The sequence below is a fragment of the Agelaius phoeniceus genome, chromosome W (genome assembly GCF_051311805.1).
Source record: "Agelaius phoeniceus isolate bAgePho1 chromosome W, bAgePho1.hap1, whole genome shotgun sequence".
NCBI classification, from domain to species: Eukaryota; Metazoa; Chordata; class Aves; order Passeriformes; family Icteridae; genus Agelaius; species Agelaius phoeniceus.
In genome coordinates, this window is record NC_135301.1 from 19954435 (window position 1) to 19979633 (window position 25199).

Sequence of the window (25199 nt, forward strand, 5' to 3'; positions counted from 1 at the left end):
ACAGAGGTAAGGAAGGGCCCCTTGAACTCTGAAACAGACAGAGAGGCTGCAGGTGACAGGGTGGGATGACCCAAGAGTTCTTTCTGTACTTTCTGATTAAAAAGAAAAACTAGCTGCAAGGTAACACAAAATCAGTAAAATGAATATATGAATATGTATGAACCTGTTGTGAAATTCCACGCATATGGATTAGTAAAGAAAATAAAAAGAGATCTGGAGTTCCCAGAGGTACGCATGTCATTTTGAGGGGAATGATCCCCACATGCATCCAGTGCTGTAATAAACATACTGGCTTTACAACTTTCACAAAAGTTGTGGAATTTGTTTCTTTTTCTGCAATTCAGCCCCACAATTCTTGTACACGAAGACCCAAAAATTAAAAGAAGGATTGTAAGTATTTCTTGGCGGGGGGGGGGGGGGGGGGGGGTGTATAGGGGGTTGCGAGATGTGTGTTTGAGATGCGGGCTGGCTATGCCCAGACCTGTGAAGAGGGAGTGGAGTCTCCCAAGCTGCAGTTCTGTTCTTTCATGAGAAAAATGGCTAGAAAAGAGACAAAGCTAAAATAAAAGGAGTGAGAGAGACACCCCCCCCCAGGGTAACTGGGCCTGGGTCCCAGGGAGGGGTTTGGACCCCTTGGAGGAAGGGAGCCAAGGGTTTTCCTGGCACAATCCACTGGGAAAGTGAGATAAAAAGTGGGGGGGGGCTAAAATTTTGCCAGGTTGAGGGTCAGAAACACACAAGAGAGGAAGTGTAGAACTTGAGAGCACCTGGGCTTAAAAGCTGCCAGGTTGAAAGTAGAAAACACTAGAGGCTTGGAAGTGTGGGATCCAAGAGCACCTGGGAAGTGGCCAATAACATTTGAGATTTTACAATACCCATGGGTGGATATTAACAAGTGACTTCAGGATAAAGGTACCTTATTTTTGTGTTTTCTTGTTGTGAGTGGGAGTGAGACAGACATAATAAAGAAATAAAAGCGAGCGAGTGAAAATGAATAAAAGTATATTTAATGCAGATTGTTGATTTAAAGTTTAACATTATTTTCTGGAGGGAGGTGTCTTGCGTTGTTGAGAGAAAGGGTTTTCTGTGTTGTGGGGAATGGGTGGTATTCAAGTTGTTGGGGAAGTGGGAAACAGAGACCAGGGACTAATAGATAAAATCCTGAGAAATGGGACAAAAACCAGTAAGTCGGGCTCAGGGGAAGAAGGAAGTAAAAGGGTGCCAGCAGATATACCCCAAGATAGTCCCCTGGGAGTGATGTTAGCTAGCTGGGATATTGATCCTTGTACAAGAAAAAAGGATCAAGTAAAAATGATTCAGTATTGTATGACAGAATGGACAAAAAAGGAAACAAGACCCAACCTATTGGCCTAGATATGGTTCTTTTTTATTTAGTTTGGATTTGTCAGGCCTTAAACATATTTGTAAAATCCAAAGAACTGTTTAATCCGGAAGAAGGAGAATATGCTGCATGCTGGACAGGAGACACAGAACCCCTGGGTGTCATTCTTCTATTTCTCTAGAGTCCCATACTGTTGTTATCGGATTTCTAAAGCCCATATCTCTTTGGTGTGTTCTTATAGCTGCAGATCTTCACAGCACAAACTCCTTCTTCTGCACATTGCTCTCTCTCAGTCCAGGGCTCCTCCAAGGCTCTCCCTGACTGGGTAACCCACTCCCTTTTATCCCAGTTATCTTCATTGGTCACAGCTGCAGCCCAATTAAGGACAACCGGGACCTCCCAGGGCAAAGCCTCTATACAGATATTCAAATACAATACATTTCCTCTACTATACCTGGGGACAAAAGCTTTTAAAATATCAGAAACCCCAGAAACAGAGAAAGAAAAAAAAAAGAAAGAAAAGGGCTGGGACCCCCTGGAATTGTTGCCTCCTCCACTCCCGCTTGTTCCCCCGCCAGCTCTGGCTTCTCCACCCACCCCAGCCCCAGTCACACCAGGATTCCCACCTGCATCGGCTCCTGCTGCTCTGCTTGCAACAGCTTCGCCTACCCCAGCCACCCAGGCTGCCCCGGTTCCTGTGTGTGGTGTGGTAGATCTTAAAGATGCTTTTTGGACTTGCCCATTAGCAGGGGAAAGTCGAAATATTTTTGCCTTTGAATGGGAGGATCCGAATACAAGAAAACAGCAACTAAGATGGACAAAGTTACCATAGGGATTCCCGGAATCTCCTAACACATTTGGACAAGCTTTAGAAGAAATGTTACAAATTTCCCCACTCCTCCTGGAATACAAGTTACCCAATATGTGGATAATCTTTACTATCAGGAGAAGTTGAAGTTGAAGTAAGGGAGGCTACTATAAAGCTTTTGAATTTTCTTGGGGAAAAAGGATTAAGAGTATCAAAAGGGAAGCTACAATTTGTGGAGCCAGAAGTAAAATATCTCAGCCACTTAATAAGCAAGGGTAGCCGAAAGCTAAATCCTGAGAGGATTGCAGGGATTCTATCTCTTCCCCCTCCCTCTACAAAGAAGGAAGTTAGACGGCTGCTCGGATTATTGGGATATTGTAGATTATGGATAGAAGGGTATACACAGGCAGTAAAATTTTTATATGAAAAATTGACAGAGGGAGATGATATAAATTGGACTAGGGAAGATGACAATAAATTAGAAAAACTGAAGTTGAAGCTGGCTTCGGTACCAGCTTTGTGTTTACCTTCATTAGAAAAGCCCTTTCTTCTGTATGTGAATGTGGAAGGTGGAGTAGATCATGGAGTTTTAGTCCAAGAATGGAGGGGAATAAAAAGACCGATAGCTTATTTATCAAAATTGTTGGATACAATGAGCCATGGCTGGCCAGTTTGTATTCAGGCTATAGCAGCTACTGCTATTTTGGTGGAAGAAAGCTGTAAGCTTACTTTTGGAAGTAAACTAATTGTGTATACACCTCATGCAGTCCAAAATGTGTTAAATCAAAAAGCTGAAAAATGGTTAACAGATTCTAGGATATTAAAATATGATGCTATTTTGATAGACAGTGATGACTTTACACTAGAAGTAAACAAAAGTTTGAATCCAGCACAATTTTTATACGGGGAACCAAAAAGTAATTTAACACTTAATTGTTTAGAAATTATACAATACAAAACAAAAGTTTGGGAAGATCTAGCAGAGCAAGCCCACCCAGAAGGGGAAAGAATATATGTTGATGGTTCATCCAGTTGCATACAAGGAAAAAGAATGCCAGGATATGCCTTGGTTGATGGGCAAAAGATGCAGACCATCATAAAAGGAAAATTACCTTCAAATTGGTCTGCTCAATCTTGTGAATTATATGCTCTAAAAAGAGCACTGGAATATTTGGCACACAAGAAAGGAACTATACATACTGACTCAAAGTATGCTTTTGGGGTAGTACATACCTTTGGACAAATTTGGGAAGAAAGGGGGTTACTAAACTCAAAAGGAAAGCGCCTGATACATGAGGGACTCATTTTGGAAGTTTTAGAGGCATTAAAATTGCCTGAAGAAATAGATGTAGTACATGTTAAAGGACATCAAATGGGAATGACTTTAGAAATAAAGAGGAAATAATTTGGTGGATCAAGAGGCTAGAGATGCAGCAGAAAATGGGACCAAATGGGTTATGTTAATTTTGACCCCAGATAAGGAAGAATTGGAAGTTACAAAGTTTAGTGAGGCGGAAGAGAGGGAACTAAGTAGAATAGAGGGAGAAAAAGATCAGTTAAGGAAATGGAAACTTCCTGATGGGAGACAATTACTTAATAAGCCACTTACTAGGAAAATATTAGAAGACAAGCATCAAAAAACTCATTGGGATACTCAAGCTCTGTGTGATGACTTTCTAAGGAATTATGGGTGTATTGGGATTTTTGGATTGGCAAAACAAGTAACTGAAAGGTGTAAAATTTGTCAAAAGGTAAATAAAAAGGTAATGAGGAAAACAACATTTGGAAGCCATGAGTTAGCTCTTCAACCATTTCAAAGTATTCAAGTGGACTTTACTGAACTTTCAGAAGTACAGGGATGAAAATTTTTATTAGTAATAATAGCCCATCCAACTCATTGGGTGGAAGCTATTCCCACTGTCAGAGCCACAGCCAATGTATTATGTAAAACCCTTTTGGAACAAATTATTCCCAGATATGGAATGGTTAATAGGATAGACTCAGATAGAGGAGCACATTTTATGTCAAAAGTCTGACGGCAAGTAACTCAAGTCTTGGGAATAAAATGAGAATTACATACTCCATGGCATCCACAGAGTTCAGGCCAGGTAGAGAGGATGAACCAGACTTTGAAGAGAACTTGAACAAAATTAATGACTGAAACCCAAATGTCATGGGTAAAATGCCTACCTTTGGCTCTATTGAGGGTCCAAACACAACCCAGGTCAGACCTGGGAGTGTCACCTTATGAGATGATGTTCAGATTACCCTTTCTGACCACCCAACATGAAACTGCTACTTATGAAGTAGGGGAAATGAGTGTTAGAAAATATGTCACCACAATTGCAAAAACTCTTGAAAATTTGTGGTTGAAAGGGATAATTCCTCAAACCACACCTTTAGAATTTAAAATTAATAATATCCATCCAGGGGAATGGATACTAGTGAAAATGTGGAAAGAACAATCTTTGACTCCACAATGGGAAGGTCCTTTTCAGGTACTACTGACAACTGAGGCAGCAATCTGGACCAGGGAAAGAGGGTAGATCCACACCAGCAGAATCAAAGGACCTGTGGAAGAACCTAAGGAATGGACTATAACATCTAAACCAGGTGATACCAAATTGACTCTTAAGCAGGGACCAGGTGGTAATGAACTGGGAGGACCCAAATGATCCAAGGAATGTACAAATAACTACACCTAACTGGGAAATAAGACCAAGCTTATATCAGTGGTTTCAAGTACTGCCTGGACAAGTCCTGAGACACCTCTAATACCCCCCTTGGGAAGGAATACTTCCACTTCAAACAGGAGGATCAGAACTGTTTCGGTCAGAGAGTTCTTATATTCTGACCTTAGCCTGTGACTTATACAAAGAAGAGGAGGAATTACAATTTCCATCAGTGCCATATTGTGTACCCTGTTTGATTCATCCAAATACTGGACATGCTAGCTGGGTTAAATGTTAATGTTAAAATTGTGGGAAAAATTGGTATTGTAGTTTAAAAAATCAGCGCTCTCGTTGCAGGAAGTGTCGAGTACCAAATCTATCATCTATCCAGATAGAACTCAAAACAACTGAAATAGTAACTTTGTTTTGTGGATGGGAATTATTAGCACCTGTTGAATGGGAAATACCTGAGGAATGGTGGGAAACTACAGTTAAGGAGTGTCAAAAATTATTTCCCTGGAAATTAGCAAAAAAGAAGTGACAAGGGAAAAGGGGGCAAGACTGGATTGCCTGCTGTACTCGCCACCAAGAAGATCATATGCACCTGCTATGGGTAGCAACCCCATAGGCATGGGAGGTGGGGGTATAAGCCATACCAAACCTCTGTTATTCCTTTTTCTGTCACTCATCTTTTGTCTTTTCCCTTTTGGGATACCAGCAAAGTCATGTCAGAGGTGTTACCGAAAGCTGTATATGGAAAGACACCGAGATTCCTTTTTTATTGCACACACCCATATCAACAGTCACTGTTATAACCCATCCAAATTAGGCAGTTGTATACAAAATGGGAAAAAGTACTGGATTGCGGAAAATTTAGGAACAAGTGTCAACCGGTTGGGAAGTAAATGTCCTAAAGGAGAGAGATGGGTTTGTTTCACTTTTGCTACTGGGAATAAAGTCCAAGATTTGGTTAAAGAACAACTGGTAAGCAGAAAGACGAAGCCAGTACAGCAATAAAAATCTGTGCCAATTTCACTTCAAGATTTATATACAAAACTTGAACAGCAATTAGAAAAGGAAATAGCTATCTCGAGGCTGGGTAAAAATCAGTTTGTGAAATTAGAGGAAAGAATAAGTAAGGAACTTAATCAATTGTTGGGTCTGTGGGGGAGCTTTGATGTCAGAGGAATGGCCATGGAAAGGCAGTAGCTTAGGCCCAGTTGAACTCCTTAAGTGGAATGAGGCAAATACAAGGCGGGGAGAAACCAACCAGAAGGGTGGATTTTAAGCTCAACAGTGATAGGAGAAGAATGTCTCTGGCACACTGGGAAAAAATTTCATAATGAAGTAGGAAATACTCCCTGTAAGAGATAGAAAGTTAGCAGTGGAACTTTCACATGGTGGATCCCAGAGGAACCAACTCGTTGGACTCGAGGAGAAATGAAAAAGAGAAACTGTAAATATAATAATGAAATTGGACTTTTTCAATATACTAATACAGCCAAAAATCCTTATCCTGGCAACCCAGAAATATCCAAATTTTGGAAAAATATAAATCGACAGAAAAATAATTATTGGAAAGCACCAGATGGCTTATTTTGGATCTGTGGAAAGAGAGCATACCCAAGACCCCTCTAGTTGGAGAGGGAGTTGCACTTTGGGAATTATACAACCAGGATTGTTTTTTTCTGCAAGGACCAAATGGAGATGAATTAGGAATACCAGTTTATGAGGACCTAAAAAGAAATAAAAGGGACTTGACTGGGGGATCCCAAAAATGGGGAGATGAGGAGTGGCCCCCAGAACACATATTGGAAACATATGGGCCAGCCACCTGGGCCCAAGATGGGAGTTGGAGATATCAAACCCCAATTTATATGCTGAATTGTATTATAAGACTCCAAGCAGTGGTAGAGATAATAACAAACAGAACTGGTCGGGCAATAGAATTAATATCAAAGCAACAAACCCAAACAAGCGGCAGTGTATCAATATAGGTTGGCCTTAGACTATTTATTAGCTGAAGAAGGGGGTGTTTGTGGAAAATTTAATACATCAGATTGTTGTTTGAAAATCGATGACAATGGAGACGCCGTCCAAGATATAGTCAATGATATCAGAAAAGTAGCCCATGTACCAGTCAAAAAGTGGGAATCAATGCTAAAAACTAGCTGGTGGGATAATGTATTGGGAATAGAATGGTGGAAGAAAATAGACTTCTTCCTTTTATGTGCTACAGCTGGTTCGATATTTCTTCCTTGCTTGATCTGCTGCTATATTCAGCTAATCACCATCATAGTCCAGGGCATGCAAGTGGTAACAATGCCTATAGACCCAAAATTGACTACATCTGGGACTGCACAAAAGATTATGGTGTTAAAGAAACAAAATAATATGGAAGATCCCTTGGAGGAAGCAAAAATGATTTATGAAAAAAAATAAGCAAATAATGGAGGATGGAAAACAAGAAATACTGCCCAAGCCAAATGATTTGTAAAAAGGGAAGAGGAGGGATTGTTATAAATTAATATTATGTTGTTGGCTTTTCGAAAATATCAATATGAATCTTATATGTATAATGTTAAAGAAACTTTGCTTTTATTTCTGCTATTAACAAAAAAAACTTAGACATGGTAGTAGTGGTAGCTGATATAGTTATGAGTGAACTGTCTCTTTGGTTGGGATAACATCCAGCGAATATGTAATGAGGACCCTGCTATTGATATGGCAACTATCAGCATCTGCAGTCTGAAGAAAGTATGGACCAAGGCCCAAACTGGAAGTGGTAAGGATAAGGAGCCAAAACCACAGCCAAGAAACATGCATGCCCTAAAAAGGCAGACCCAAGGAGGGGCCAGGTAAAATAGCTCTGGGAATATGTAAATTAGTTTATGAATATGCATAAGAGTATATGAATATGCAACAGGCTGATGTAATGGAAAAGGTATTTAGGAGTATCCCCAAAGGTGTGACATGTTGAGTCAGGGACAGGAACAAAGACTCCAGTCTTCAGAAGGTGAACAGAAGGCGTTTAATAGAAAGTAGCACATTTTTTATAACCTGACTCGCTAGGCTGAGACTTGATTGGTCTTAAAGTAAAAACCACTCGCACTATTGGTGAACTATGACTAGCACACTCTGGAAAATCATATCTATAAACAACATTTGCAGAAAGAGAGATAATAATTGTTTTAATTCTTTTCTCTAAGTTTCCCAGGCTCGGACTGGGAGAAATTATCTCTGTTCTTTCTTCGACTGAACTGAGAATATCCAAAAAAGTGTGCTCTTGGCTGAGTACCAAGACGCACCTGGCTGTAATCTTCACTTTACTGTCTTTGTCTCATATTGTCCTTTATTGTACTGTTTAAATTTTCACAGGAGAGTGAATGTGTTTTTCACAAGGCACTTTCTCCTTTGGTCCAGTTACTGTCACAGCTGGTCAGAATGAGCAAAAATCCTGGGGTGGTGGACAAGATGTATGAGAAGTTCTGTGGTGGTAGCTGGAACTCCAGGACAGTGCCGGCTACAGCGTGGAGAAAACCCAGAACAGTACCAAAGAAACAGCGGGGGCGAGGCAGCAGTGGCCCTGCTCTCAGCAGGGCAGGGAGAGGCGAAGTTCAGGATTTCCTGGGGCACACGAGCAAGTGGTGATAGGTCTCTCAGGGCTGAGCTCCAGAGGTGCCGGTGAATTCTCCCCACAGTAAGTGACAGCCTGGCCGTCTTCCTCCAATGCCAAAGAGCGAGAAAGCAGCTGTCCCCAACTTCGTCTTTCTACCTGTCCCCCATTCTCGAGGTATCTCTGTCCCTTGGAGACAAACTCCCCGAGGAAAAAAAAAAAAGTGTAGCCAGATGCTCCATTACTCTCCCCACTTCACACACAGTCTTTTGTCTTTCTTAAGTATCCATAAGTACCCGATAGTTTCCTAGCAACTTATGGGGAAAAAATTCTGTAAGCAAAAGAGAAAAAAAAGAAACCCAACTCCCAACATCTGCTAAAAGAAGCCCAAAAAGTATATGTATGGAGGGAGGAGGAGAAAGAAAAGGCAAAAGCTAAAGTAATGGCAGCTGCTATTGTCGAAGGAAACCATCAGGCAAAGACTCACTCCTTTAAGGAGGTGAGGCTCCAGTCAGGCCACAACAAGGGGGACTAGGAGGATGTTAAGGGGAACGGAGCTCCCTGGGGAGCTCTAAAAAGGAAAAAGGGGAATTTAATAACTGGGTCCCAATCTGCCATTATTGCAAGAAAATTGGACACTTAAGGCAAAGCTGCCCAGAGAGAAAAAGACCTGAAAGTTTTCAAGGAAGTTCAAGAAATAGATGAAAACAGGGGCCTGGGGTTCTATCTCCTGGGGGCAAAATATCAGCAGGAGCCCTTGATAACTTTAAAAGTAGGTCCCCAGAGGGAGGAATTTATATTTTTAGTAGACACAGGGGCGGAGTCGACATGTGTTTGTTAAATTCCAACAGGATGCAAGAAAAGCCAAAATACAATTCAAGTAGTAGGGGCAAAAGGGGAAGGATTTAGAGGGCCAGTCATAAAACGCGGTATTTGAAGGAACCTGTTGGTTCCTATCTTTTTAGATAGGAATGGGGATGTTTTATTTGTACCAGGGGCAGGATGTAATTTGCTGGGGAGGGATTTACAAGTGCAGTTAGGCATCGGGGTCCTTCCAGAAGGGGATAAAATGGTCGTTAAACTCCTCTGGTTAAAAGAGGAGGATGAAAAGCAAATTGAAGAAGTAGTCTGGGCCAAACCTGGAAATAGGGGCAAGTTAAACATTGTCGTCACAGGCCCCCAGCTGGCTAATAATTAGCATTGACTCCATGATTCTCAGAAGGCTGATCAATCACTTTATTATACTATACTTATTAAAAAACCCATCGCCCTTACAGACAGTCATGATACAGGTGGACCCAATTGGTCCTTCAATCTAAACACCATCACAATTGGCCAATTAAGAAATGACCCTTTGGTAAACAAATCTCCATAACACATTCCACATGTTCACAACAACAGATGTAGCAAGTGAAGAGAAGAATTGTTTATCATTCTTTTCTCTGATCTCCTCAAAGCCTTCCCCAGGACAATGCCTGGGAAAGTTATGTGTTGCTCTCTGTGGCCAGAGACCTGCTGCCACAAAACATAACCCCTATAGTTATCAAAATAACCAACAAAGACTGCCCAATTCGGGTACGGCAATATCCACTCTCTCTCAAAGGGATAAAAGGGTTGAAAACTGTAATTCAAGAACTAATTAAAGATGAAACCTTAGAGCCATACAAGTCTCCACACAATACCCTGTGGGAACTCAGCACATCACTCCGGATGTCCAGAGTTACCGAGAGAACCCTTGGGGGGCTCGGAAATACTGGAATGTTGCCAGGAGTGCCTGGTGGCTTGACTTTGATCCCTCTAGGGATGTGCCACCTGTTTGAGGACATGAGAGTCACTTGGTAATAAATGGTGCAGGAATGATATATTTACAGGGTGAAATATAGATTTTAGACTTTTGGTACAGGGGGGTTATGGAGACAAGACGGAGGGATCAGGGTGTGTCTTGTCCTTCTTTCTTCTTCTTGTCATCCATTTTCTGTGGTGATGTTGGCACTTGGGGATTGGTCCATGGTGGAGGTGCACTTGCTAATATGGGTGAAAGGTATTGGGAAATAAAGGTAAATATGATGTATGTAGTTTTTAGTATAAAAAGACACGACCGCCTCGTGGGTGATCAGAGTGCCCTTGGCTGCCTTGCAGGTCAGACCTCTGCTGGGCAGACAGAAAGTATCTTATCTGTAGATAAGAAATAATAAACAATCTGAAGACTGAAAAACTGAAGAGTCCAGACTCATCCTTTGAAGCGCGGGCTGCCCCAGAACCATCCTACGCGTGTCTGGGCAGAGACAGACAGCCGACTGGACACCTGGCGTCCCTGGGTGAGCACCTCCCACAGGGGGGCAACCCCGAAGCGCCGAGTGGGCAGATCCCGAGCTGGACTTGTTCCCAGAAGAGCATTGATAACTCCTTGGGAAAGCAGCCAGAAGAGTCTGAAGAAGCAGCAGCCACTGAGAACATCGCACTTCACTTCTGCCGAAGAAGGTTCGTAGCAGAACAGCCCGGACCGGAATCAGAAAGGCGCCTCCGAATCCATCTCCTGTGACCTGCTGGATGGCGATCGGGAGCCTTCGGACTGCTCTGAAGACACAAATTCAGTGAGAAGGTCAAAAATTAAGAACATGGGGGGTGTACTCTCCCAGGAACAATTAGGGATTTTGTCCGCCTTACAAGGCATGGCAGAAACACATACTATAGGGATCCCAAAGAAAAAGCTTAAAGATCTGTTGATATGGGTGCAGTGTAATTACCCGTACTCAGAGAGGCGTCTGTTGTTTGAAGTGGGTTTTTGGCAGGAAATTAATAGGCACCTCTATCTCTTAGCTATTAAAAATGATAAGACGGCCTTGAAACTGCTGTCTCCTGCACGAGTTATGTTAGAAGCGACCTCAGCACAGTCTAGGAGGTTGGCCAGGCAACAACTTGTTATAAATCCCACAGGGGCGGAGGGAGGAGAGCAAGGCTCGAAACGGAGATTGGCTCTGGTCCCAGTTGGCCCGGGGGAAAGAGCTCCTGAGGAAGGGGAGCAGGGAGGAATGTCACTGCCCCCAGTCCCACCACCCCGAAAACCCAAGGGACCTCCAAAACGTCCTGAAACCCCAGAGAGTGCAGGGGCTTCAGGCTCCGACTCAGGCACAGATGACACCATTCCAACACCAGATGAGTTAAGGTTTTCTCCCAGCGAGATCGAGGAAATGGGTTGCTTCTTAGGAGCACACCCTCCCAATTCGCAGGAGCCAGAGGGAGACAGGACAGAGACAAGCGGCGGAGTCGGAAAGGGGGGTGGAAGGGGGACCAGAGGGAAGGGGGGATGCGCTTTCTTGCGGCGGGCGCGGCTGCGCGACGGCGGCGGCGGCGCTAGCCGGTGGGAGGGGCACGGAGGCAATGGGGGACACGGGTTCTGGTGCGGCTCTTGCGGGCGCAGCGCCGAGGGTGGTGGCAATCTCAGCTGGCGCGGTGCCAAAAGTGCGCGCGAAGGGCAAGGCTCACGGGACATCCGGGGAGGGCTCTCAAACCGACGTGGCAGCGTCAGACATGGGCAGTGAGCGTGGGGCAGTTGCAGGGCTCCAGCCAGCAACTGGGAGACGCAGCAGACGCGTGGTGATGACATCGAACCCAGAAGTCGGGACGCGGAGATCGGCCCGGATCACGGCGCAAACGGGGGTACCGGCGGGGGAAGGGCTGCACGCACCGGCAGGGGGCGTGGATACAGCGTCAGAGGAGGAGGAGAGAGGGTCAGGAACGGATGCTAGGGAGGAGACTTCGGAGGCGGAGCGGGACGGAGACAGTGACGTCAGTTCAGGGGAGGCAGGAGGCGTTCCCGAAGGCGCGCGTGTGCGAAAAGTAGGGGCAGAGCTCGGTCGGAGGCGGGTCTAATCCCCTGTGACATCTCAGGCGAGGATGAGGGGCCATGCGCGGGGTTCAACATCCTGGGGCTCCACCCCCTCTCCGATCCCGGTGCCTTCAGTTTCAATCCCTGTGGTCCAAACCTCTTCCATCCAGGGGAGACGTTCACGTATTCAACTTTCACTGTTAGCTCAGTCAAAAGCCATGCAGACTAGGTCTCAAACACGATCGCAAACGTTGCAGTCTGCTGAGCAGGAACCGATCGAGTTCGTGTCATCATCACGGTCGTCCAGGCAGATGACAGTGCCACCTTATGGGGGATGACCGCAATGCAGGACATGCCAGGCCTGTTCGACAGAGCCACATCGCCACCTGCTGGCAAGACTGCAACAATGCAGCGATTTTTTCCAACAACATATTAAAAGAAAACTACATCGAAGAAAACAACAACAACAACACAACACAATGGACTATCCCTCAACTTCAGGATTTCGTGAAGTTGAAGACAGCTCAGATGAAGCGCAACCACAAGGAGAAGACATGATACGAATCACAGCATCAGAAGGAATTCTGGCATGGATATTTTCAGCAGCAGAAGCAGCAAAGAGCTTTCTGCATTCTTTTGATATACCCAGAAGAACACGACCGCGAGAACCTCAAGTTTCTTTTTTGGATTTGGGAGCGAGGCCAAAAACCTCAAGACAAAGAATGTGGACCAAAGAATCACCAATGATCTCCACGACTCCACTGTTCATGCAAATACCAATGGAGTTTCCAGAGGAGGAAGAAGAACAGCCAGTGAAAACAATGGATTGGAAAAGAATCAGAAAAGCATTGGCAAAAGAAAAGGATTTGTTGCAAGCATCAGGAGACCTGACAATGCCAGTAACATACGGTGCACAGGGTCAGAATCCAAGGTGGGAAAGGCTGGGTCATGAAGTAATCAAAGACTTAGCAAAGGTCATTCAGAATAATGGGCTGAATTCACAATTCTTCAAACAACTCCTGAGGGGGACATTCAATATGTACGACCTCACACCATATGATATCCGAAGCTTTGTGTCAATGATTCTCACAGACGCACAAAGTCTCATCTGGGAAAGAACATGGCGAAGGTATCTCACAGAGTTGAGAAACAGTTATCAAGGTGGGCCAAACGCAAATCTCACAGAGGCACAGTTGGCAGGGGATCCTCCAGATGACAATCCAGCAGAGCAAGCAGCACGACTTCCACAATGAGTGTTGAATGACATCAAGGAAGCAGCGCACAGAGCGATCCTGCAGATTGCTCCAGAGGGAGTTCCGGACGTTCCATTCTCATGCATCAGGCAAGGTCCCACGGAACCATATTCATCATTCATAGATCGACTCTTGCAAGCTGTGGATCGACAAGTGACAATTGAGGAGGCGAAGCAACCTCTTTTGGAGAGTCTGGCTTTCAGCAATGCCAACCCGGATTGTCAACGGCTCATCAGCGCAATGCCAGGACAGCCATCCTTGGTGGAGCTGGTGGAGGCATGCAGCAAGGTGGGAACACCTCAGCATGTCGTGTCAATCGTGAGGGACGAGCTGAGAGGAGAATGGGAAGAACAGATAAAAGGACACTCAGAAAAACAGTCGGAAGACAAGGTGTTGGAAAAAATGCTGGAAAAAATACTTCAACAATAGAATGAAAACATGAGTAAAGTTCTTGCAACCATCCAGAAAATGAACAATCCATCGGGAGGACAATGCTACAAGTGTGGGGCGTTTGGACACATGAAGAAGAATTGTCCACAGGCACACGCACAAGTGCAGACACCAAAACCAGAAAAGCCATTTTGTGCACAGTGCGGAAGAGGAAGGCACTCTGTGAGAGGATGTTATTCTCAGACGGATGTGGAAGGAAATCCTTTACCATATCTGGAAAATGGGAGAAGGAGCGCGCCCACAAACCGTCAGCTCGTTGACACAAGTGATGGCGGTGACACAACAGCAAACAGAACAGTCATCGGAGAACGTCAAGCAGACACCCTCAGCAAAGCCCTCAGCCAATTCCCCAGCGACCCAGACCTCCTCCCACCAGGAGCACAGTGCACATTGGCAGCTTCTAAATTAGTATGCTTTCTGGATGAAAGTCATGCAGAGATTCCAACAGGGATCCGTGGAGATTCATATAAGAGACAAGATTTCTTAATAGTAGGACAAGATAGAAGTAGCATCCTTGGACTCATTGTTTATCCTTCAGTTGTTTCTGCAGACAAGAATACAGAGCTGACAGTTTTGGCAAAAGCCCTTCGTCCACCATTGACCGTGGCAGAAAACACTCAGATCGCAAGAGCTTTCGCCTTGCCACCACACGCCATTGAAGAAGTCATGTCAATCTTCGATGAGGAAGGGCTTCCTTTGAAGGAGCATGTTGAAATACACACTACATGGATAAAGCACATAGGTCGAGATCGACCCACACTCACGTGTCAGTTGACTTGTGGAGACAGAAAAATAGCGGTCAGAGGCATGCTCGACACAGGGGCAGATGTCACAGTAATATCCTACATCTTTTGGCCCCGCAATTGGAGCTTGATTGCGCCCTTGGGATCTCTCTCAAGCATAGGGGTAGATTCTCTGTGTCTGCAGAGTGAGAATTCCATCGTTGTCACGGGACCAGGAAACAAGACGGCGATCATTCGTCCTTTTGTTGTGCAAAAACCAATCACAGTTTGGGGATGAGATCTTTTGGCACAATGGGGCACGAAGATCGAGGTGGATTTTTAGTCGGGGTCACTGCGGCACTCGCCACATTGAAGTTGACTTGGAGAACGGATGATCCAGTCTGGGTGGATCAGTGGCCCCTTGAGTGAACAAAAGTTGAGTGCGCTGAAAAGCCTGGTCCAAGAACAGTTGCAGAAGGGACACATCAAGCCAACAGACAGCCCTTGGAACTCTCCAGTGTTCGTCATCAAAAAGAAGCTATCAGGCAAATGGAGGCTGTTGCACGATCTCAGGAAGACCAATGAAGTTCTTGAAGACATGGGTCCGCTTCAGCTGGGCCTTCCATCTGTTTCGATGATTCCCAGAGATTGGCCGCTTGTGGTCATTGACCTCAAGGATTGTTTTTTTCAGTATTCCGCTTCATCCAGATGATGCTCCAAGGCTTGCCTTTTCAGTTCCAAGTATTAACAAGGAAACGCCTCTGCAGCGGTACCATTGGGTGGTTCTTCCTCAGGGTCTCAAGAACTTGCCGACAATCTGCCAGTGGTATGTGGCACGAGCTTTGTCACCAGCGCGGAAGAAATTCCCGAAGGTGAAAATCATTCATTATATGGATGATTTGCTCATTGCGGCATCAACACAACAAGAGCTGCAAAAGGCTCGTGACTGTGTGATTGCAGAAGTGCAAAAGGCAGGTCTGGAAATCAGTGTTTCAAAGATTCAGGAGGTCGCACCTTGGAAATATCTACGGTGGAAGATCTCAGAGAAAGCGATAAGACCTCAGAAGATGGAGATCAGCACAAAAGTCAACAATCTGCATGATTTACAGCAACTTCTAGGAGAGATCAAGTGGATGAGATCGATTTTGGGAGTCACGAACAGCAACATTCCAGCGTTGCTCGATCTCTTGAGAGGAGACACAGACATTCAATCTCCCAGGACACTCACATGGGAAGCGAAGAAAGAATTGGAGAAAGTTACAGATGCTATACAAAAAAGGCAGGCACATAGCATTGTATGTTTTGAATTTTCTTAATAGCTCATCTTCGGAACCCAATCCACCAATCGTGAGACATTTTTCAAACAGCTCTCAGGCAAAACTAAGGGAGAATCCTTTGGTTTTGATCAGAAACCCAGAAACAGGACAAATAGAGGGTCCCTTCAAACTAATTACTTGGGGCAAGGGTTTCGCTTGTGTTTCCACAGGGCGAGGTCTGAAGTGGGTGTCAGCGTGACACGTGAAGCCATTTCGGACAAGAGAGCAAGAGAGCACTGATCCCAGAAACAGAGAAACGAGCACACAGACAGAAGAAGAGGCTCAAGCTGCAGACAACAACTCAGAAGAGAAATAAAAAGAACAAAGACTTTGGGGGTTTTCCTTTGGAGTTTTGAGTGAAAACATGGCAGTGCTTTTTCACAAGGGTGAAGTCATGAGCTTCATAATGCTCATGTGCCTCATTCTTTCATCTGTTGCTTTAAGCAACAGGACAAATCTACCTATTGACCAGCCAAAACAAAATGTTTGGGAGACTTTAGCCCAAGCAGCGAATCTAGAAAGTATCTGCCTGACACATTCAAGACCAGGGAGACCATTCTCAGCATGCATGGTTGCATTGCCAGTAGACGAATGGCCAATTCCAGGACACTCTTCAGTTGAGATTTCGCCGGTCGTTAAAGATCCTGTGAATGAATGGTGTGCTTGGATGCATCTCCTTCCTGTGGCTTTTACTGAACCTCAGGAAGTGGAAATTTTCGGGTCCACGACAATGGAACTATGCATGAAATTTGAAATCCCGGATGTGACAGAAACAAATAAGACCATTGATGTCACTCCGAATCATGAATTTTATAGAAATGCATCAGCTTGGTGCAAACATAACAAGACGACAGCCAGAGGATCAATCCAGGTTCCAGTGCAATTGCCACATGGATTGTTTTTGATTTGTGGGGACAGAATTTGGCACGGCATTCCTGCAAATGACAAGGGAGGTCCATGCAGCATTGGGAAGATTTCAGTGTTGTCACCAGATTTGAAATTGCCGAGAGAGCAAAAACATAAAGAGAAAAGATCCTTGCAACATTATAGTGCAGATTGTGACGATGAAGTGTACACTTGGGACAAGGCAAGGAGAATTGCAGCAGCAATTTTCTCACCTCAGACAGCGTCGGGGGTGGCCTTGACTCAACTGGACCACATGGGTTGTTGGTTGAGCAAACATGCTCAATCGGTCTCTCTTGCATTGAGCGACATGTTAAAAGACATAAACAGTGTAAGACAGGCACCTCTTCAAAATAGAGCGGTGGTCGATTATCTGTTGCTTGCTCATGGACATGGGTGTGAAGAGTTCGAGGGAATGTGCTGCATGAATCTCTCTGACCATTCAAGGTCAATTCACGAAAGTCTTCAAAAGATAAAAGATAGGATAAAGAAACTCAGTGAAATCACTGGGTCTTGGGTTGATGATGTGGCAGGATTTTTTGATCTTTCTCCTTTGAGGAAAGGGTTTTTAAGGATAGGGTTTTATATTTTAATAGTGCTCTTAGTCCTCATGCTCATTGTTCCGTGCATCTTTTTATGTGTACAGCGTGTCATGAGTCAAGTTGCCAAAGAGGTATTCTTGGTGCAAACAGAAAGGGGAGATGTGGGAACTCAGCACATCACTCCGGATGTCCAGAGTTACTGAAAGAACCCTTGGGGGGGGGGGGCTCGGAAATCCTGGAATGTTGCCAGGAGTGCCTGGTGGCTTGACTTTGATCTTTCTAGGGATGTGCCACCTGTTTGAGGACATGAGAGTCACTTGGGAATGAATGGTGCAGGAATGATGTATTTACAGGGTGAAATATAGATTTTAGGGTTTTGGTACAGGGGGGTTATGGAGACAAGATGGAGGGATCGGGGTGTGTCTTGTCCTTCTTTCTTCTTGTCATCCATTTTCTGTGGTGATGTTGGCACTTGGGGATTGGTCCATGGTGGAGGTGCACTTGCTAATATGGATGAAAGGTATTGGGAAATAAAGGTAAATATGATGTACGTAGTTTTTAGTATAAAAAGACACGACCGCCTCGTGGGTGATCAGAGTGCCCTTGGCTGCCTTGCAGGTCAGACCTCTGCTGGGCAGAAAGAAAGTTCTGTAGATAAGAAATAATAAACAATCTGAAGACTGAAAAACTGAAGAGTCCAGACTCGTCCTTTGAAGCGCGGGCTGCCCCAGAACCATCCTACGCGTGTCTGGGCAGAGACAGACAGCCAACCGGACAATACGCCTATAATACCAGTTAAAAAATCAAATGGGACATACAGGCTTGTCCAAGACCTGAGAGAGGTAAACAAAAGAACTATAGATTGATATCCAGTGGTACCAAATTCCTATACACTATTAAGTAAAATTCCTCCATCACACTGGTGGTTCAGTGAGATAGATTTTAAAAATGCTTTTTGGGTGAGACAGAGTAGAAATTTTCTAGAGTAGAAATCCATTTTGATTTAGGTGAAATGTACATCTTTGAGTTAAGTCTGTAGTTTGAAAACATAGCTGTTTAGTCTGACTGCCTGTTCTCGTAAAAAGCCTAGGCTCAGAGAAACTGCTTCAGTGAAGGACAGAGATAAGGCGGGGGAGACAGAGAGACAGAGAAACTGCTATGGAGCAGGTCAACGTGACCTAGGAATTCTTTCTGATAATGAAGAACTAGCAGCAAATGTCCAGCAAAATTTGTAAAAATGAATATGTATGAACGTATTGTGAAATTGCATACATATGTATTTGAGAGGGGGATAAAAAGGGATCTGGAGTTCTCAGAGGTACGCATGTCTTGTAAGGAGAGTAATCTCCACATGCATCCAGCGCTGTAATAAACATACCGGCTTTACAACTTTCACAAAGGTGTGGAGTTTTGTTTATCTCCACAAAACATGGGCGTGTCCCCTAGCAGTGGAAAGCAGAGATATGTTTGCTTTCGAATGGGAAGATCTTGATACAGGAAGAAAGCAACAATTCAAATGGACCAAATTACCCCAAAGATTTACTGAATCCCCTAACTTATTTGGACATGCCTTAGAAGAGGTACTGCAACATTTCCCCATAATACCAGAGGTAAAACTTATTCAATACGTTGATGACTTACTTGTCTCAGGGGAGGATGAGGAAAAGTCAGAGAATCCACCATATCATTACTAAATTTTTGGGAAACCAGGGGCTTCAGGTACCAAAAAAAAAGCTCCAATTTGTAGAGAATTGTGAAAAACACGTTCACTCTCCTGTGAAAATTAAAACAGTTTAATAAAGGACAATACAAATCAAAGACAGTAAAGCAAAGATTATGGCTGGGTGCATCTTGGCACTCAGCCAAGACCACACTGTTACCTTCAGGGATACCCCTTAAATACTTTTTCCATTACATCAGCCTGTTGCATATCCATATACTCTTATGCATATCCATATTTTTCCATAAACTAGTTGACATATTCCAGGAACTATTTTACATGGCCCCTCCTTGGGTCTGCCTTTTTAGAGCATGCATGCTTCTTGGCTGTGGTTTTGGCTCCTTCTCGTTATCACTTCCAGTTTGGGCCTTGGTCCATATTTTCTTCAGATGGCAGATACTGATCTTTGGCATATCAATAGCGGGGTCCTCATTACATGTTCACTGGCTGTTATCCTGACCAGACAGACAGTTCACTTATATCAGCTACCACTACTACTATGTCTAAGGTTTTTGTTAATAGCAGAAATAAAAGCAAAGTTATTTTAACATTATACATATAAGATTCATATTGATATTTGCAAAAAGCCAACAATATAATATGTATTTATAACAGAATGATGTACAATACTTAGGGCATATAATAAGCCACGGGAGCTGGCAATAAAATCCTGAAAGGATCACAGGAATAACTTCCCCCCCCCCCCCAGCCAAAAACTAAAATGGAAATTAGAAAATTTTGGGGTTGTTGGGATATTGTAGAACATAGATAGGAGGGTACACCCAAGCTGTTAACCCCTGTATGAAAAATTTGTTAAAGAAGAAATTACATGGGGAAAAAGAAGATGAGCAGAGATTTGAATGTTTAAAATAAAAATTGATTAGGGCTTTAAGTCTTCCTGCTTTAGATAAACCTTTTTACCTATTTGTAGATGTGGAATATAGGGTAGCCCATGAAGTCCTAGCCCAGGAATAGGGGGAATCCAAGAAACCAGTGTCTTTTCTGTCAAAATTGTTAGACCCTGTTAGTAGGGGGTGGCCAACTTGTATCCAGGCGGTAGCCTCCACTGCTCTATTTATAGAAGAAAGCAGAAAATTAACTTTTGGGGGGAAATTAAAAGTGCACACCCCACATGCAGTTAGAAATATTCAGAACCAGAAAGCTGAGAAGTGTCTCACTGATTTTCGAGTGCTAAAATATGAAGCAATTTTAATAGACAAATATAATCTAGAATCAATTACAGATCAGCACCTCAATCCTGCCCAGTATTTGTATGGAGAACCAGTAGAAGAACTAGTGCATGATTGCTTAGAAATCATAAACTACCAGACCAAAGTGAGAGAGGATCTGACGGACCAACCCCTGCAGGGGGTAAAACAATTATACATCGTTAATTCCTCAAGGGTGACTCAGGGGAAGTGATTGTCAGGATATGCTATAGTAGATGAAAAGTTAGTAACCATAAAAAAGAGAAGGTTACTCCCCAGTTGGTCAGCTCAAGCATGTGTATTGTACGCTTTGAAACGAGCCCTCGAAATATTAACAAGAGAGGGGGACTGTGTATACCAACTCTAAGTATGCCTTTGGGGTGGTGCATACATTTGGGAAAATCTGGGAGGAAAGAAGAATGCTAAATTCAAAAGGGAAAGGATTAATTAATGAAAGGCTTATCTCAGAAATTTTAGAAGCCTTACAGTTGCCAGAGGAAATTGCTGTTATGCATATTTGGGAGCATCAGAAAGGGACCACCTTAGAAATAAGAGGGAACAACTTAGCAGTCTTAAAGGCTAAAAATGCAGCTGAGTCTGGTGAAGAGAAAGCGATGATGATCCTGACCCCTACAGGAAAATTCAGGACCTACCACTATTCAGTAAAACAGAGGAAAATAAACTCCTTGTGTTGCAGTCAGGTAGAAAAATTATAAAAAAAAGGCCTCATAAAATTAGGCCAACTCTGTTAGATATATAGCTGGCCTGTCATTTCTTCTAAGCAAAGCTAGAACTTTGCAAGTTCCCATGTGAAAACAATCCTGGTATGAATAGTTCATTAACATAACAATCTATTCCTGGGTGAAAAACAACTAACACCTACATAAACATTAGCTCTATCCCATGAGAATCAGTAAAGAAAATATGTAAACAATTTAAGAATAGAGAGATTTGATGGACAAGTAAAATATCTTTTACTAACCAATAAAGTAATTGGCAGGAAAGCTACTAACCAATTGGAGTCACACATGAGGTCTGTAAAACTGTATAAAAATGAGTTATGTGAATAAAGAATGGGCTTTTCCTGCATGAAGAGAATGGAGTCTCATATGATTCATTCCAATACTCCTTGAAATAGGAGCAAAAAAAGACAATGAAGGGAAGTGGGTGTTATCTGATGGGAGACAGTTATTAAATAAACCATTGGCCAGGAAAATATTAGAAAGCATGCATAGTATACTCACTGAGGTATCCAAGTGCTGAGTGATCAGTTCCTGAGAAATTGGGGTTGTGTAAGAATTTTTGGAATTGCTAAGCAAATAACTGAAAAGTGTGCCATATGCCAAAAAGTGAACAGAAAAGTCATGCGGGGAGCCCACTGAGGAGGGCAAGAATTAGCCTTATGACCCTTTCAGAGTATCCAAGTAGATTTCACTGAACTCCCACAAGTGCAATGGTGGAAATTTTTGTTAGTAATAGTAGATCATTTAACCCATTGGGTAGAGGCAGTACCAGTAGTTAAAGCTACTGCCCATGTAGTATGCAAAACTCTCTTAGAACTAATCATTCCCTGGTGTGGGATAGTAAATAATATCGACTTAGACTGAGGATCCCATTTCACCTCAGAAATACTATAGCAAGTAGTCCAAGCTTTAGGTTTAAAGTGGGAATTACACACTCCATGGCATCCACAGAGTTCAGGGTGGGTTGAAAGGGTGAATCAAACTCTCAAGAGAACCCTAACTAAACTGATGATTGAAACCCAAGTGTCATGGGTCAAGTGCCTACACCTAGCCTTGCTGAGAATCAGAACACAGCCCAGATCAGACTTAGGGGTTTCACCTTATGAAATGATGTTTGGTTTACCTTTTCTGATTTTGCCAAATAGTATGGCCACTTATGAAGAAGGGGAGGGCAGTGCCAAGAAATATGTCCTATCTATAGCACAAACTCTAGAGGAACTATGGAAAAAGAGAAGAATCACTCAGACTGCTACCCTAGATTTTAAAATTCATAATGTCAATCCTGGGAATTGGGTAATGGTTAAATCATGCATTGTTGGCGATGGAGGGAGATGGGGAGACTGACTCTGTGATCAGAATCTGATTTTATTGTGGGATACAAACGCTTATATGCTCTTTTAGGGAGACTATTAATGTGTACTACAATTATTAGATTAAAATCACATTCACAAACTTATGTAAATAACAACATCTCTTGCTTGCAGAGTTTAATTGGATTTTCTTTTTCCGGTAAACCTGTCTGATTAAATCTTCTTGCAATCTAGATCTCATTTTCAAAGTTCTGATTGTTTTTGCCAGGACATCCTGTTATCAAATCTCTTATGTTAACCAGGTCCAAAGTCCATCATCTGTCTTGTGTCCCCCACCATATCCAACATCTCCCCCTTTCCTTTCAACCAAAACCACTCCTTTAATGGCCTTATTAATTAATCTCTGGACACATTGAAAGGTACCATGATTAATACAATTATTATCAAAATCATCACATACATACCTATCCTAAAGAGTCTTTTAGTTAAAAAACTCCAGTCACTAAAAGGCGCATGCATGATCTTTATAAACGAAAAACATTCCTGATGGCAGCCGCATTACTGGATTTAGAAAGACTGCCAGAAGTGCAATTTTACCAAAAAAGTTTGATTCTTTTACACAGGGAGATAGAGAGAAGAATTTTAGACTGATTCCTTCCCATACATTTAAAATGAACACAAAAATCCAATTTCACAGAACCCAGGAACTCTAATTATTGGGGTTCCAAGGGTGTTTAAGGAGGGCAAGGGATCAAATTTGATGTGATTTGATTTACTTTCAAAAAAACTTTTTTAGTGTAAAGTTCTGGAGGAGCTATATTCCCCCCTAAAATTTTGTTTTAATAACATGTGTGTTTCTTGGTATGAACATGAAGGCAATATAAAAGCATAACAATATGTAACAAAACAATAAACTTATACTAAGTAAAAATAAATCAGATAATAGATACAATTAGTAGCACATGAAAAATAGAATGCTGATTTAAAAAAATGCATTATCGATTTTCTAAATATTGTCCTATTACTGAGAGTCTGTAGTTATTGGGAAGCTTAATTTTAAAGTGAGATGTTAGAAAATCATTCCTAGGTAAGATTTCCAAGTTCATCTTAAAAGGAGGTTTAGCTATTATAGCTTTAAATCTGGCAAGTGAAAGTTACTTGGATATAATTTTGGTGCAGAAAAATTTCTCTTCTAGTTAAGGCTAGGACTTGGCCAGGGTCCAGGTGAAACTTGGGTCAGAAACTAGAGCATATATATTATTCACAGAAATTAGGAGGTATTGATTAAGAATAGGCACATAAATGATGGACATTGCTTAATATTTGCTGCATCCTTGGTTGTGTGAGAAAGGTAAAGGACTACGTGCAAAACAGCAAGAAAGAACGCAAGGATGCCTGATAAGGGGAAGCGTGTTTATCAAGAACAGGATACAGTATGCAAGGATACTGAGATAACGAGGCTACTTGGGCCCCTGAAACCAGATGAATCTGGACTCTTGGCTTGGACAGTGGCCAAAAGATCAGTAAGCATGCGCAAGGCAGTAGGGTCAGAAAGTCAGCCCTGAAGAAGACAACTTTACTTCATCCCCTATGACCCCCAAGACCCCTGAGATGACCACCAGAGACAACTGCACAGGCACAAAGGACCGATAAGATGATTAGCATACGAAGTGAAGAGGGAGTGGAGCCAGGGAATGATCTATTGTGAAACTTGATGCATATGTAACATTCTAGGGGATAAAAGGAAATGTGAGTGTACAGGGGGTACACATGTCTTTGAGGAGATATCCCCATGAGTCCAGTCAAATAAAAACGTACCTATTTTAAAATTCATTTTGTCTTTGTCTCTCTCCACGTGTCACAGGCTTCTAACTGGAAGTCTCTTTAATATATTTTAAAAACCTCTTAGTAATAGAAGTTATAAATATGCAACAATATGTGAAGGTTTGTAAAGTAGTTGGTTTTGTAATTTATCTTTAGTTAAATAGTCAATGGTACCATAGACTAATAGCAAATAAATAAAGTAATGCTTGTTGTAAAATCAGTGAATTCACATCATAAGATTACCAACATAATCAGGGTTTTTAATATATTAGTAGAAATTGTCTCTAAGAAATTGAGGTTATATTTTCCTAGACATTTATGCATATATGACATTAAAGTTGAGAGGAATGACGGATTTGTCTTTACAAACAAGCTGTGGGTCTGCTGGTAGATAAAACTAGCACTGAGAGATAAAAGAAACAATGGGAAGGATTCCACTGATTGATGAATGGAAAAAGATATTTGCTTTTACAAATAAGCTTTAGGTTTGCTGATAAATGAAATTAGACATTGAAAGATGAAACAATGGGGGAAAACCCTAAATTCTGTAAGAATTAAAAATTAAAAGGGAGGGTTCTACATTAGAGGGTAATTTTTGGTATCAGGCATATTGGGAAGTCTGTACCTCTCAAGTACCTCAGCTAATGGGGAAAGAGAGAAGAGAAATGTGGCTGGGAAATTAGGATAAAAAGGAGGCTGCATCCACCAAAAATTTGAGAGACCCCAGAGGAATGCCCCATGGCCTCTCCCTTTATTCAAATAAAGTAAAAGGACTCCTCTGTCTCCTTTTTGGACATAAACATCTGATGTTTGTGAATTAATTTTCCTGACAAAGCAAAAAATTAAAAAAGCATTAAATAACCCGTAACAGTCATAATATGGAGACTCATTCTTCAGTACTACTTATAAAAAATAAAATAGCAAAAAATGTTCTTTTTTCT